We start from the raw sequence: 12,902 nt of genomic DNA on the forward strand, positions 1-12,902 counted from the left end.
TAAACCAAGTGAAACCTAACCTTAGCCTTCGTTCTTTAGTTAAGTAAGTCATTTCTTATTATTTCTTTTGATTTCTATATTAATTAGTTTATTTATCAAATTTAGTTTTAGTGTAGAAGTGTGTGTACGTATAGCGTATTTATTTAGTATGTATGAAATGTGTTTCATTGTGGTTTGAATGATAGTTAGATATTAGTTAACTTAGTAGTTAGATTGTATTTTATTATTGAGCATACTTGCATTTCCATTGTTAGTTAACTTCGTTCTAGTCATAAATTGCTTGTAGTGTTTTGTTCGTCGTGCATTTAGTGTTTTCCTAATATTCATCTGCATATACACTGTTATACAATGTCATTTAGATTGCATTAGGTGTAGATTACATTTGATAGGGGGTAAATAGGTTCATAAAGTGAATAGTGCACTCAAATAAAAACCAGATTTTTGCCCTGTCGCAACAGAATTATTTTCTGAGCAAAAATTCTGTGTTTTCCAAATTTTTTTCTTCTATTCACTTTTTTAACGTGTTATTTAACTGCAGACCAAATTTCAGTTCATTCGGAGTTGATTTGGTCTAATTTTTAAGCGTTTTGTGAAAACCGCTTTTTCTGGATTTTAAATTACAGGACTGACGATATCCTGATTTTTCCCAGATTTGAAACGCTTATATCTGGAGTTCCAGATACTGTTTTTCAATTCTGTAAAAACTGTCAATTTGCTTAATCTGTCAGTTGCAGAACAGAACAAATTTCGGGAAAATCGGACCTCGTTTGCCCTGTCAAACAGTGGTTTTCCGATAACCTGTCAGATTGCTAGTTTACACTAGTTAGGGGCAGTTTCGTAATTTTCTTAGTTTCGGCATTTTAGGTTTGTTTTCAGTAGTTTCTGTATTTTAGAATTTGCATAATCATCATACAGCATTAGTAGAAGTAATTTGGTTAATTTTAGAATTAATTTAGTATTTTATTTAAGTTTTGTTTGATAAGTAGCATTTGTTTATTATTTTCGTAGAATTAGATATAGTTTTAGTTGTTGTTTGCATAATTAAAATAGAAAACTAACTTTGTACTTTTCTGCATTTTTAGGTTGAAAAGCATATTTAGTTTCCAGGGTTATTATACAAGTGAGAAGATTCTCTAAGTGGCAAAAAGACAGAAATACCCTTGGTGTGGAGCAGAAGACTGAATGCTTGTTTAGTGTTCTTTTAGTGCTTAATTGTAGTTGTATTCACTTTATAATTGTAGATTGCCATTTGATATTAATAAATTAAATTTTCTAGAATTGTAGTTATTAATTCCTGTTCCCTGAGGATCGACCCGTACTTACCACTTTGTGGAAAGTCGGTTTTTATATTTTTGGTTGACGATTTTCCAAAGTTTTATTGAAAATAAGTGTTTTAAAAAAGAGCATTCCAAAATATCAACCAAATTTTGGCGCCGTTGCCGGGGAACGGCGAATTAATTACTTTATTTCTTAGAGTTTAATTTATTATTATTTTGTTTTAGTTAGTTAATTAGTTGTTTTCTTTTTAGTAGTAGGATTAGTAAGTGAATATAGGATTAACATAGTTAGTAAATATAGGATTCACATATTGTTCTTTTTAGGATTCACTTAATTATCATTCTGCAAGGAGCGATTAGACAGGTGGGTTTTAGAAAAACATAGTTTGTGATTTCCTGTATTTATTTGTTTTAGCGTTTTAGAATAGTTTACTTTGTTATTTAATTATTTAGTATAGAATTATGACATAGCTATATAGCATATTTGTTTGTTTTTAGTTACTGTTATTTGCTTATTTACATTTTAGTATCTGTGCTAGTTAATTTTTTTAGTTAGGTCGTTTGCTTACATCTGGTCTTAGTACCAGTGTATGCAGGGTCGACGAGGTCTAGGAACCCCATTACACCCATTTGTTGACAACCCAGAGAGAATTTTACATTCTCATCGAAGTTCGGCAACAATGGCTGACATGGATTCTCCACCTCCACCCCCAGTTCTTTCACGCCCTCTGCGGGAATACTTCATTCCCACAGACTATGTTCAGGCATCCTGCATTCGGAGACCCGATGTAGGAGCGCCACATTATGAGATTAAGGCCAGCATTATTCAAATGCTTCCATCCTTTTATGGCCTTAGTCATGAGGATCCCTACCGACACTTAGATGAATTCCTTGAAATATGTTCTACTGTTAAGATACAGAATTTCGATGATGATGCGTTGAGGTTGACTCTATTCCCTTTTTCATTGAAGGACAAAGTTAAGTATTGGCTAAAGTCCTTAGATTCTGTAGAAATAGAGTCCTGGGATCAGTTGCAACAGGAGTTTCTTCGGAAATACTTTCCCATTGGTCGCACGAACCAATATCGTAGAGCCATCACTAGCTTTTCAGAGCTAGATGGTGAGCGCTTTCATGAGACCTGGGAGAGAATGAAGGATCTCCTCAGGAAATGCCCCCATCATCAGGTGCCGAAATGGCAACTGGTGCAGAGTTTCTATGATGGATTGTCTGACAAGAATCGTCAGATGATCGACTCTTCATGCGATGGGACATTCATGTTGAAGAGCGAGGACGAAGCATGGAGGCTATTTGATACATTGGCCGAGAATTCACTCCACCATGCTTCGAGCTCTCATTCTGATAGAGCCACACCCAGCATTCAGAAGAAAGCTGGTGTTCTTGAGATTGGTCCATCTACTGCACTACAGTGCAAAGTAGACATGATTGCTCAGAAGCTGGACCAGCTTCTCTCAGGACCATCCACTACACAGCAGGTGTGTACTCTTTGTGCCAGTCCGGCACACGAGATCACTGAGTGCCCTTCAGCAGCTCAGTACCCTGAATTTGTTCAAGAACAAGTTCAGGCAGCTCAGGGTTACGTCAGACCGCCAAATAACCCATTTTCATCGACATATAATCCGGGTTGGCGTAACCATCCCAATTTTTCATGGAAGAATCCACAGTCTTCTATACAGATGCCTTCTTCCTCTTAGCCAGTTCGGCAGCCATCTTTTACTCAGCCATTTCAAAGACCGAACTATGCTCAGTCTTCTTCTTCTTCAGTTCCTTCCCCGATTCAGCAGGAGTCTGCCCCGCAGACATCTTTTGAGGAGAGACTTCTCCAGGCATTCCAAGAGGTGAAAACCTCTAATCAGAATGCCTTCGAGAAGTGTAGCCAGATTTTGAGCTCGCATACGCAGTCCATTGCGAAGTTAGAGTCGCAAATGGGACAGTTAGCTGAGGCTATTAGTAGGAGACCCGAGGGTACATTGCCGAGTCAGGCTGTCATGAACCCGAAGGGTAAGGACCAGATGACTGGAGGCCTATTTCATACTGAGACACAGCAGCAGGCTAAATCAGTTATGGCCTTGAGGAGTGGACGTGAGTATCACGTCGAGAGCAGAGAGCGAGAGAGTAGAGAGAAGATAGAGGAGCCAGAGACCATTGTTTCACCTACGTCGGCTCAATCATCATCCCCATCCCCATCATCACCTTCATCATCTTTATCCTCAGAGAAGAAGAAGGATAGGAGTGAGCCTTCTCGCAAAGAGGAGGAGCCAGCAGAGTATATTCCCCCACCACCCTATCCCAAATAGATGCATGCACACAAAAATACACAAAATTTTTTTGTATGACTGGTAATCAAAGTAGGCATTTAAGAACAAAGTGTAGCATATATGATTGTTTTTGGCATAATCTAACAGTTTAAAATTTTTTTAAGCCCCATAAATTTTTTTTTTTCTGAACTGAATCAAATATAGTAGTTGTTTATGAGATAATTCAAAGAAAAGATAGTATTTGATTGTTAGAAAATTTTGAATCACTTTTGTATAAGTATGCACAGTATGTTTTGTGAAAGAAATAAGCAATGGAAAGATGTGTTTGAAAAATGAGTTTAAAAGAATAGAGTTACGTTTAGTTGTTGATGTCTTCGTGAATCCTAGTAGTAGAACTCAGACACGAGATGAAGTGTTTGAGTATCTTAACGAAAAGGATAACGAAGGAGATCATCTCTTGTCTAAGTCGATATCTGTGGCCTTTGTAGTTCGAGTAAGTAGAATCTGAAGGGTGTTTTACATCTGGTGCCCCAAAGCCAGCTGGTGTGGGAGCCACCGGTTCGAAAGCTTGTTACATGGACTGCATAGAAAGCCTAAGAGATAGAGACATTGCACATGACAAGAGGAAGACTATACGTAAACTATTAGAATAGAAGGTCTAGTGACTCGAGCAATTAAGTCCGAGGGATACTCTGTATCTAGTGCCCTAAGGTCGGCCGACTTGGGAGTCACTGACCCAAAGCTCGCTACACGGGTCACGAAAACTGACTATTCGAAATAGTGCTCATACGAGAAGATTGCGCAAGAAATCAAAAGTTGAAAGAAAAAGAGAGAGTGAAAATGAAAAAAAAAAAAGAGAATGTGCAAAATGAGAAAATTTTCATTGCTTAAGTATATATGTGCATTACTGTGCAGAAAATATACAAGTGAGAATAAATGAGTAAAATATGAGAATATTTGACTTTCGGAGAAAAATCATGAACTAGCTACAATATGAGAAAAGTGAAAGAAAAGAATTTTTACTGTGGAGGCATGAGATTTTTAAACTTGTTTTGAGAATGTCAATTACAGGAAAGATTTGTTACAACTGCATTCTTAAGAGCCTAATATTTTTTAAAGATCATCCTTGCATTTTATTGATGTTTGTGGGTAGCATCGCTGCAAACCCTCACGAGACCTTACTCGTCCACTAGTGTAAGCTAGGGGTTTAAAGGGCTTGTTGCATACGCTAAATGCAACCGTGATTCCTATGAAAGTGAGTTAGTATTATGCATTCATGCTTAGCATTTCTTGTCTTCAGTGCATATCATGATTAGGGTTTGTTAAGGGACTAACAAACATTCAAGCATGGGGGTATTTGATGATGCATGAATTGCACATCATGTAAACAAGTTTTTCATACATTTTGTGTCAAGTTTAAGGTTTTAAACCCATGTTTAGATGTGTTTTGATAGTAAGGGGCTATGGTTCGAATTTCAGAAAAATCAGAGTTAAAATGAGAGAGTTGTGGCTATTTCAGTGTTTGGGCACGGATTTCAAGGTGGATCGGATCCATATCCGACCCAATTAGGTCAATTGGACCTTGGATCAACTCTTTAAAAGTCCAAAACCCAACCCATACGCCTATCTAGATCCATTTCAAAAAGTTTTTCTGAAAACCCCCCAAAAAGAGGCGCCAAGAAAATATTTTTTTTATAACATTGTTTTTGCAAATTCCAAAAAGTATAAATATACTTTTTAGAGAATCCCTAGGCGTCTTTGGCTGTGTTTGGACGCCCCCTACAGTGACTCTACAGCAGCAGCTCCTTCCTCTCCATCTTTCCCAAGTGTTGGCCATTGAAGATCGACCTATGCTTGATTTTCAAGCATATTTTCAAGCTTTCTTTGGTTTCTTTTCCTTTCTTTCTTATTCCTTGCTGTCTTTTCACCATTTTTCTGTACTTTTGCAGGTGTAGCAGAAGTGGAGACCATTAACCTTGGGCGGGAGTGCGCAACACAACACCAAGGTGAGCCGGCCCTACCTCCATCCGGCTTTCTACACCCTCCGATCGCGAATCGGCTCACATTCCATCATCGGTGGATCTCCAACGTGTAGCAGCTGCAATAGGTGCCGTTTTTGGTGAAGTACAGCATCCTTGAACTGTAGAAGACGTCTACCTCCAGCCACGGTCCGCTCTTCTTCACCCCCCCGATCGTCGGATCTTCCAAAAGGTAGGTCTTCTTCCTTCTCTTCTAGATAAAACCGATTTTTGTGTGTGGTTTTTTGTTTTGTTATTTTCTGTATGTTTCTTGGTTTTCTTTTTGTTTCAACCTTAGAATAGTATTCGTGCATAGACCAGCACGTTAGACCTAGGATTGTTTCATTGTTTGCATGTTCGAGTACCGATTTTCATCACTTTTCAAGAAAAACGTGTGAATCGGCTAGAGGTTCTTCTAGCCGATTTGGGTTGTCTTATCCAATGTGTGTGTTTGTGTTAGTTCTACAGAAAAAGCCTTCAAAAAGATCAGTTTGAGTTATTTTGGGTGTTGGGGACTTGAAGAAAGGCATTTTTCATTAAAAATCGGCTAGATCCATTCTAGCCGATTTTGATTTATTTTCAATTTTTGCCTTAGTTCGGGTTTTAGCAGCCATGCTGGGTTAATAGACCCTTTATAGATCCGATTCTAGTGAGTTCTTGCAGATCTATTGAGGGTTGAGTCATTGCTTGATTTGGGTGTCTTTGATTTTTAAAGATTTTTTATTCAAATTGTGAAAATCGGCTAGAATCTCATCTAGCCGATTTCTTTTATTTTGTTTGCTAGTGGTGTGTGTGTAAGCTTCTACTTCATACTGCATGTCTGCATATTTTTTTGATTTTACAGTGTTGCAAAGTGTGTTGTGGTAGAGTTAGCATTTTAGGACTACTCTAGATAATCGTTTTTATCATTTTGTGTTTTTTGTGTTTTAGGTCTATTGAGAAAATTCCAAAAATCGAGTCTTAATTCTTGATGTTTTTTTTATGAATTCCAGCATAGTGTTGTTTATGTTTGCCTTTGTGTAATTAGGAGTTCTTTTTATTAGATTTTAATTTAGTTTTATCAAAAGTGTTTGATGTTTAGTTTAATCATTTTCTTTTAGGTTGTATTTTTTTTTAGTCTTCTTCTTCCCCAAGGAGGGGCGGCAGCCATTAGAGCTCAATTCGAGCTCTAAGCTGTTTTTGGTAATTCTTAATTGCAATTAGGTAGGTTTAATTAGGTTGTCTAGGTTCAATGTATTAAGGTTTATTGTTTTAGCCGTTTTTAGGGTTGTATTTAGGTAAGTTTTGGAATTAGGTTAGCATTAACTCCTAGGAAATCGATTTTCCATTTAAGTTCTTTTGTTCCCTAGGTATAATTAAGTCTATTAGTTTAGAAAGTAGCATCCATTGAAGTTGGCGATTTTTGAGAAGGGAGGTAATTAAAGTAATTGAAAATTGGAAAGCTTTTGGAAAAAGGATATTCTTCAAAAATCGTGTGAGGCATTTAAGGAAGATTTGAATTTTGAATGTGCATTAATGAAGGAGTTACTCCTTAACTTTGGAAAGTGTTTTGCAATTAAACCAAAATTCCAATCTAGGTTACACGATTTCCATAGAGCATTAAAAGCATTTTAATTCCATCTTGAAAAGCAAAAATCGTGGATTTCTAGATTGGCCTTTTCAGATTTCCAAAAAGGCATTAAAGGCAATTAAGGAGTGTAACTCCCTCTTTAAATGGGGCGATTTTTGAGAATCCAAAGCATTTCAAAGTTTGAACATTGGTAATTATTACATTCCTTTTTCCAACCTCCTCCATTAAAATCGTGAACTTTGGATTAATTGTAGCTTAATTAGGAGGTTACTACTTTAGTCTAGACCTAACCTAGTCAAACCGAGCCTAGGTCGAGTCAACCCCTAGTCTACACCCCCTTTGAGTCTAGTCAAAACCTAGCCTAGCCCAAGTCAAAGCCTAAACCGCATTTAGGTCGAGTCTAAGACCAAAGCCCAACCTTAGTCAAGCTTAGTGGAGTCAACCCTAACCTAAGTTAGGTCAACCTAGTCTACCTAACCTATCTAAGTCAAACCTAGTTGATTCAACTTAGTTCAAGCCTACCTAAACCGAGTTCATCCTAGTCTTGCTAGACCTAAATCCAAAACCCAACCTTGGTCAAACCTAGTCAAAGACCTAACTCGGGTAAAAACTTAGTCTAAACCTAGTGAGTCAAACCGAGCTTACCTTAGCCCATTCGAGCCTAGTCGAACCTAAGTTGAGTCCAACTTAGTTGAGTCTAAGTCAACCCGAACCTAGTTGACTAAGTCTATCCTAAACCAAGTTCAAACCCTAGCCTAGCCTAAGTCCAAGTCAAGACCAATCCGAGATCGAGTCAACCTTAGCCAAACCCAACCCAACCTTAACTAAGGTCAAACCGAGTCCACCTAAGTCAACCGAACCTAGTTGATTAAGGTAACTCAAAACCGAATCCAATTAGTGAGTTAACCTTAGCTCGAACCTATCTCTTTCAACCTAGTCAAATCGAGCCTACCTAATCCCATCCGAGTGCATCCAAACCCAAACTGAACCTACTCAAGTCGAAACCGATCTTAGTCGAGTCAACCAAGTGAAACCTAACCTTAGCCTTCGTTCTTTAGTTAAGTAAGTCATTTCTTATTATTTCTTTTGATTTCTATATTAATTAGTTTATTTATCTAATTTAGTTTTAGTGTAGAAGTGTGTGTACGTATAGCGTATTTATTTAGTATGTATGAAATGTGTTTCATTGTGGTTTGAATGATAGTTAGATATTAGTTAACTTAGTAGTTAGATTGTATTTTATTATTGAGCATACTTGCATTTCCATTGTTAGTTAACTTCGTTCTAGTCATAAATTGCTTGTAGTGTTTTGTTCGTCGTGCATTTAGTGTTTTCCTAATATTCATCTGCATATACACTGTTATACAATGTCATTTAGATTGCATTAGGTGTAGATTACATTTGATAGGGGGTAAATAGGTTCATAAAGTGAATAGTGCACTCAAATAAAAACCAGATTTTTGCCCTGTCGCAACAGAATTATTTTCTGAGCAAAAATTCTGTGTTTTCAAAATTTTTTTTTTCTATTCACTTTATTAACGTGTTATTTAACTGCAGACCAAATTTCAGTTCATTCGGAGTTGATTTGGTCTGATTTTTAAGCGTTTTGTGAAAACCGCTTTTTCTGGATTTTAAATTACAGGACTGACGATATCCTGATTTTTCCCAGATTTGAAACGCTTATATCTGGAGTTCCAGATACTGTTTTTCAATTCTGTAAAAACTGTCAATTTGTTTAATCTGTCAGTTGCAGAACAGAACAAATTTCGGGAAAATCGGACCTCGTTTGCCCTGTCAAACAGTGGTTTTTCGATAACCTGTCAGATTGCTAGTTTACACTAGTTAGGGGCAGTTTCGTAATTTTCTTAGTTTCGGCATTTTAGGTTTGTTTTCAGTAGTTTCTGTATTTTAGAATTTGCATAATCATCATACAGCATTAGTAGAAGTAATTTGGTTAATTTTAGAATTAATTTAGTATTTTATTTAAGTTTTGTTTGATAAGTAGCATTTGTTTATTATTTTCGTAGAATTAGATATAGTTTTAGTTGTTGTTTGCATAATTAAAATAGAAAACTAACTTTGTACTTTTCTGCATTTTTAGGTTGAAAAGCATATTTAGTTTCCAGGGTTATTATACAAGTGAGAAGATTCTCTAAGTGGCGAAAAGACAGAAATACCCTTGGTGTGGAGCAGAAGACTGAATGCTTGTTTAGTGTTCTTTTAGTGCTTAATTGTAGTTGTATTCACTTTATAATTGTAGATTGCCATTTGATATTAATAATCATCAAATTTTACAAACTTGACCTATTTATACTATCGACTTAAGCATTGGCGCCATGCCTTGGGCAGCCCAAGCTTCAAATTCCATGGTTGACGATCTTATTCCACTGACTGGCATTGCTCCACCTGTGTTCACTATTGTCACAAATGTGTTGTGCTTGTGCGCCAACTGCCTGCACCTCTAGCGTGCCCATGCTGTCGCCCGTAAGGCAGATGTTCTTCCCTACACTCATCCTGACTCTATTGTGACCCTCTATCATGCTCCTCAACTAGACTCTCCTACCTTGGTAGTTGGGTTTTCACTCGGGTTTGCATCATACGAGCCCTGATCTATGAGTATCAAATAAAACCCGGCTACATGGATACATAAAACAAAATTCGAGATGCATGGATACATAAAACAAATAGGCTGGAATGATCGGATGATTGGTCCTCCACCTCCAATGGAGGTCACCAACAAATTGGGGAAGAAGGAGAGATGAGAGAGAAAGAGAGAGAACAATATATGTGGTTCGGCACTTAGTGCTTACATCCACGGGGTCAAGAGCAAGTCCTTATTGTTCACACATGCCTAAGCCTTTACAACTTATATTCTTTTATATATCCATTCAATTACATCTTGATAAGATTTATTATTTCCTCTTTCTTCCCTTGCTTATCTTCTTAGTTTCCTTGTAGGGAAGATTTGCATAGTGTTGGGCTTTCACCTTGAGATAAGGCAAGAGTCTCACATTAGGTAGGTCACCATCTTATCCTTTCCATAATGCTGGAAGTCCACCCTGAGATTTAATTTGTGTATTAAAGAGAGTCAACATTTAATCTCAAGTGAATTTGAATTTAATTGAAGTTAATTTTGAAGTTTGGATTTAATTTAGATTTAATTTCACACAAATTTGAATTTGGATTTAATTAAACATAAATTTGAATTTAGATTTAATGAGAGGTAAATCTGGGTATTATTTGGATATGGATGTAATAGGGTTTTACTAAATTAGAATTGAACCTTGGTTGGGTTTGAAATCCAAAATAGAAAATGATTTAGAATTTAGAATTTGAAAATTAATGTGGGATGAAACTTAGGGATTAATTAGAATATATAGAATAGTAGGAGTCCAATGGGCTAGGCATCCCCCTATGTGGGCCTAGCCTAATGGGTATCCTACATTGCCAATAACAAGATATGCCATTTTAGGCTATTTAATTTCCTACCGTAGTGTGTGCAAAGATTTCTTATGGTACCTGTGGTCATACCTATTATCGATATTAGTGCCTGCTTCAAATCTAAGTCTAGCAAAGACCCGATCCAAGCAAGTCACATTGGAGACTCTCCCCCCCTAATGTCGGATTCCTACCTATTCATGGAAACCTACCTAATATGGGATCCAATGGAGGTCACCAACAAATTGGGGAAGAAGGAGAGATGAGAGAGAAAGAGAGAGAACAATATATGTGGTTCGGCCACTTAGTGCTTACATCCACGGGGTCAAGAGCAAGTCCTTATTGTTCACACATGCCTAAGCCTTTACAACTTATATTCTTTTATATATCCATTCAATTACATCTTGATAAGATTTATTATTTCCTCTTTCTTCCCTTGCTTATCTTCTTAGTTTCCTTGTAGGGAAGATTTGCATAGTGTTGGGCTTTCACCTTGAGATAAGGCAAGAGTCTCACATTAGGTAGGTCACCATCTTATCCTTTCCATAATGCTGGAAGTCCACCCTGGGATAAGGAAAGGGTCCCATATTAGGTAGGTTTCCATGAATAGGTAGGAATCCGACATTAGGGGGGGAGAGTCTCCAATGTGACTTGCTTGGATCGGGTCTTTGCTAGACTTAGATTTGAAGCAGGCACTAATATCGATAATAGGTATGACCACAGGTACCATAAGAAATCTTTGCACACACTACGGTAGGAAATTAAATAGCCTAAAATGGCATATCTTGTTATTGGCAATGTAGGATACCCATTAGGCTAGGCCCACATAGGGGGATGCCTAGCCCATTGGACTCCTACTATTCTATATATTCTAATTAATCCCTAAGTTTCATCCCACATTAATTTTCAAATTCTAAATTCTAAATCATTTTCTATTTTGGATTTCAAACCCAACCAAGGTTCAATTCTAATTTAGTAAAACCCTATTACATCCATATCCAAATAATACCCAGATTTACCTCTCATTAAATCTAAATTCAAATTTATGTTTAATTAAATCCAAATTCAAATTTGTGTGAAATTAAATCTAAATTAAATCCAAACTTCAAAATTAACTTCAATTAAATTCAAATTCACTTGAGATTAAATGTTGACTCTCTTTAATACACAAATTAAATCTCAATTTATCATTAATTAAGATCCCATATTTTACTTAAATTAAATATAAAAAATCATTTTTAATTATTTATTAATTACCAAAATATCATAATTATTACATTAAAATTCATATTCAATTCTAAATTTAATTTCAATAAAGACAAAAATTTATTATATAATTGAAATTTTGAATTGGCATTAAATTTAATTATAGTTTTATATGAAAATTTGAATCAAATCCAAATCCAATTATAATACCTGAGATCCATTTATTAAATCCAAATCTGAATTTAAAATTCCCAATTTAAAATCTAAATAACACTCTAATTTCAAATATACACTTAATTAAAATCCTGATTAAATTGAAACTCAAGTTAAATTCCAATCCAAATTAAATCCGATTAAAAATCAAAACCCAATTCAAAATAAATTTTTAGTTTGAGATTCATTCAAAATCTAAATTAAAGCTCGAATTATAATTAAATCTCATCTTAAGTTCAAATAATATTTTAACAATAAGTTCACTTTTATTCCTCATAAAAATAATGAAAATTCATGAGTTTTACAATAGTGACCCAATTTGACATCATAGATGGATTGAACATGGTCCAAATGTTAGGAATAGGCTTTTGGATCATGTATTTTCAACCAAAATACATGATTTTATGAAAAAAGAATATTGCACAATGTATGTCATTAATGTTTTAAGGCTCACAAAATCATTCTTACATATCGTAATTAGATGATCTAAGAGCCAACCTCCACTAATTTAATCATGTAGATCACATCTATAAAGTTAGTTTAATGAAAAACTACAAAAACTAAAAAAAATGACAAAGAAAACTCATTTGTAAGTAATTTCATTAATGTTAACTTATATATATATATATATATATATATAGAGAGAGAGAGAGAGAGAGAGAGAGTAATGGATTTATGCTAACTGAAATATGCTAAATGAGTTTTTTAAGGTTTTTTTGTTTTATTTTTAAATTTTGACCGTACAGATGTGATCGATGTACTTGATTTTATAGAGATCAGCTCTTGAAGTGTTCCATTCTGACACATTGTGGGTTTTTATAAGGTTCAAAAAATCAACAATCCAAAATCTTTATAATTTTTAAAGGCTCTAAATATCATTTTTTTTATCGAAAACACATTATCC

At 35.6% G+C, this 12,902-nt stretch overlaps 1 non-coding gene across 1 annotated transcript; it reads right to left on the bottom strand.

Moving 5' to 3' along the window:
- Positions 1–2,360: 2,360 nt before the first annotated feature.
- Positions 2,361–2,463, bottom strand: LOC149826718 (small nucleolar RNA R71). The gene has a single exon (XR_016435835.1). It is a non-coding gene; the product is annotated as a small nucleolar RNA R71 (small nucleolar RNA).
- Between the last annotated feature and the right edge of the window lie 10,439 nt (positions 2,464–12,902).

Source organism: Nuphar pumila, chromosome 10 (assembly GCF_984573655.1).
Source record: "Nuphar pumila chromosome 10, dmNupPumi1.hap1.1, whole genome shotgun sequence".
NCBI lineage: Eukaryota > Viridiplantae > Streptophyta > Magnoliopsida > Nymphaeales > Nymphaeaceae > Nuphar > Nuphar pumila.